A 4,271-nucleotide genomic window follows, 5' to 3' on the forward strand; every position below is an offset into this window, starting at 1 on the left:
CATGATCCGCCTGCCTTGGCCTCCCAAAGTGCTGGGATTACAGGTGTCAGCCACCATGCCTGGCCTCTGCTACCACTTTTGGATTGTACGAAACACTACACTTCCAAGTGTGGGATCTGGCTTCCCAGACAGCTGCCAAAGGGGCGGGTGATGCAATCTAGAAGTGTAGGGGAGTTCATGCCTATGGAATATCTATTGCCTGTGAAATGAATTTTCTTTTTTTTCTTTTTCTTTTTTATTTAGAGACAGAGTCTCTGTCACCCGGGCTGGAGTGCAGTGGCCCGATCTCGGCTCACTGCAATCTCTGCCTCCTGAGTTTATGTGATCCTCCCTCCTCAGCTGCCCTGGTAGCTGGCACTACAGGCATGCAACACCAATGCCTGGCTAATTTTTTCATTTGTATGTTTAGTAGAGAAGGGGGTTCACCATCTTGGCCAGGCTGGTCTTGAACTCCTGACCTCAGGTGTTCCACCCGCCTCAGTCTCCCAAAGTGCTGGGATTACAGGCGTGAGCCACCACACCCAGCCTATCACACTTATTTTTGAGAATAAAACAGGTTGAGTCTTGTGCCAAAATGCAGGGGAAGCTGCACCCAGACAGGTAACAAAACATTATATACAATCATAGATAGGTTTACTACATACCAATAATAACCATTTAGAAAACCAAATTGAGAAAAATTACACTTTCATAGTGACAAAAGTACATAAAATATCTAAAACCAGATGATTGGAGCAAGATGGCAAATAGATCTCGTGCCCTACTCAACATTCCATTGAACTGGGAAGAAAATGTTTTCAAGGGTCAACTCTTAACAGTAGAGGAAAAGAGGAAAGCGTGTCAGTGGTCCACCAGAAATATTGAGGCATTCCTGGGAGATAGAGTAGATGGGGTCAGACTGATAGAGAAACCCAAGGAGACAAGACCACAGCTCAAATCACTGTAGGCGAGAGATGCTGTTTGCTTTTTGAGACAGACTTACTCTGTCGCCAGGCTGGAGTGCAGTGGCGTGATCTCGGCTCACTGCACCCTCCGTCTCCCAGGTTCAAGGGATTCTCCCGCCTCACTCCCCGCAGTAACTGGAATTCACAGGCCAGCCACCACTACTGCCTAATTTTTGTATTTTTAGAAGAGACGGGGGTTTCACCCTGTTGGCCAGGCTGGTCTCAAACTCCTGACCTCAAGTGATCTGCCTGCCTTGGCCTCCCAAAGTGCTGATATTACAGAGTGGGTCACCACGACCGCCCAGGAGATTCTCTTTGTAACAAAGCCTCTGAAAATCCCCAAACCCTAAATCAAAAAAAACACGGAGCTGGAAAGGGCCTTAGGATAATCATCATGTAGGTTAATTTAAAAGTTCATTAGAGGAACCAACCCAAATGTCCAACAATGATAGACTGGATTAAGAAAATGTGGCACATATACACCATGGAATACTATGCAGCCATAAAAAATGATGAGTTCATGTCCTTTGTAGGGACATGGATGAAGCTGGAAACCAACATTCTCAGCAAACTATCCCAAGGACAAAAAACCAAACACTGCATGTTCTCACTCATAGGTGGGAATTGAACAATGAGAACACATGGACACAGGAAGGGGAACATCACACACCGGGGCCTGTTGTGGGGTGGGGGGAGGGTGGAGGGATAGCATTAGGAGATATACCTCAGGTTAAATGACGAGTTAATGGGTGCAGCACACCAACATGGGACATGTATACATATGTAACAAACCTGCACGTTGTGCACATGTACCCTAAAACTTAAAGTATAATTTTAAAAAAATAAGTTCATTAGAAACATCTGAATCAGCCAGATTCCCCTTCAACACCACAGACAGATTGGCTGGCAGTAGCCACTTTTGCCTCTAAGATGAAAACTCTGATAATTGCTCATTAAAGAAAGTGAAGGCCTGGCGAGGTGTCTCACACTTGTCATCCCAGCACTTTGGGAGGCTGAGGGAGGAGGATTGCCTGAGGCCAGGGGATCCAGACCAGCCTGGGCAACATAGTGGATGCTGTCTCTATAAAAAAATACAAAAACTAGCTGGGTGTGGTGGCGTGTGCCTGTAGTCCCAGCTAGATCGGAAGCTGAAGTGGGAGAATCCCTTGAGCCTGGGAGATCGAGGCTGCAGTGAGCTGTAATTGCATCACTGCACTCCAGACTCAGCGACAGACTGCGATCATGTCAAAAAAAAAAAAAAGTAATGTATCAGGACTTGGTGTAACTTCAGCCCTTTACAGTAATAATGAAGGAGAGAAACACATTTGTGGAGAAGGGACCGTGTTCACTCTTTATCTATCCATGATAGACAGATAGTCGGGAGCTTTATATACCCATGGAACCTAAGGAAAAATGTTCCCTGTCATAACTCACAGTCTTCCAGCTACCCTTCCTTGCACCTGTCTTGTGGGCTGGGGGACCCAACTTATGGATCCCATCATCCCAGGGAGAAAGAAAAATCAAATCCTTCAGTAAGTATCTCTTTTAGGGTATCCTCTTCTCTATTTGCATGGAGGATAAGGCTCTTGATATCTAGTAGCCAAATGTTGTGTAATACAGAACTATATTGGGATAAAATAGAATTTGTTTCCTCTGAGACACAGGTAGAGGTACGTCCACACTGACCTGGGTGGCAGCCACCTCCTCCGGCAGTGCCAGGCAGGGCATGCTCACAGATCTGGGGAACCTCTACTGCTCCTGGAGCTCCACAACCTCCTTCCAGGCACCCTCTCCCTCTGGTGGCTGCGACAGCCTACATGTGGCTTTTTGTCTCCCCTGCTTCTTTGCCTGCCTCTCTTCTGCCCACCCTGCATATCTCTGTCTCCCACTGTCCCTGCTGTGACCACGAATGCCTCTCCCTCCCTGCACTCTCTCTCTCCTAGGGCTCCTTGTCTTCGGTAAATGAACCCACAGCCTTCACATTGTGATTGGGGACAGATCCCGGGGCTTGTTCAATTCCCCCTCCCTCCACCACACACACCTGTCCTCCTTAAAGTTTCTGAAGTCAGAGAGCTCCAAACTCAGCCTCTCCTGCACCTGCCAGCTGTGGGACCTCAGACAAGACGCCTACCATCTGTCGGGGACTCCGTCTCTCATCTATTATATTGGCATAATGATGATAGTGTCCTCCTTCGAAGGCTGGAGAGAACCAGAAGGCCAAGGTAATGGGCCAAGGACGGTCAAAACTGCTCCAATCCTGCCTCCACCTGGGGCTGGTGTTTCAAGTCCATTATGTGTGAATGGAGCTTTGATGTCTTCATTCACACACAATGGTTTGTTCTAAAATAGACTCCCCTCTGCCCTTCCCTTCCCCACAACTGTTTCCCCTCTGCACCGTGCACTGGTACCTGTGAGAAAGAACTGTCCCATTCCCAAATCATCGTCCCCACCCCAGCCCCCAGGCCCCTGGTTGGTGAGACCCTTGATGGGCAGTCTCATGCTTCTGTTCAGGGGACTTTCGCACCGATTGCTCCCCTGCATGGAGATTAAGTGGACTCTTCTATTCCCTGGCCATCACAGGGTCTACAGTGCACACATCTTCCTCATTCCTTCATGTTCCCCAGATGACGATTTCATCTGTGTCTCCTCCCACATACTCCCAAATGGACTGTCCCAGACCTTGAACCCGGAAATCATTCAGAGAGCAAAGGCCAAGATGCCTAAACACCTGCTGCAGAATCCTGTTCCAGGACTGAAATGTATAGTCTCTATCAAAATAAAAACTGGGGGCCAGGCATGGTGGCTCACTCCTGTAATCCTAGTACTTTAGGAGGCCAAGGTGGGAGGATCGCTTTGGCCCAGGACTTTGAGACCAGCCTGGGTAACAGAGCGAGACTTTCTTGACAAAACCTAAAAAAATTAGTGGATCATGATGGTGCATGCCTGTAGTCACAGCTTCTCTGGAGGCTGAGGAGGGAGGATTGCTTGAGCCCAGGAGTTCAAGGCTGCATTAAGCTATGATCGTGCCACTGCACTCTAGCCTGGACAGAGCAAGACCCCATCTCTAGAAGAAACAAACAAACAAATAAAACCCAACAACTGCAAATATCCTTCTCTAGAAAGGGGTCAGGAACTCCTGTCTGCCTTGTTCCCTGATGTCGCTCCAGCACCTAGAACAGCGCTCAGCACGAGGACGCACTCGGTGTTTTGTTGAATAAATGACTCCTTTGACACAGCAATTCCACTTCTAAGAATCTTTCCTAAAGAAATATGCACACACGTGCACAGAGCTGTGTGCACAATAATGGCACGAGCAAACAACTGGGG

The sequence above is a fragment of the Gorilla gorilla genome, chromosome X (assembly GCF_029281585.2).
Source record: "Gorilla gorilla gorilla isolate KB3781 chromosome X, NHGRI_mGorGor1-v2.1_pri, whole genome shotgun sequence".
NCBI classification, from domain to species: Eukaryota; Metazoa; Chordata; class Mammalia; order Primates; family Hominidae; genus Gorilla; species Gorilla gorilla.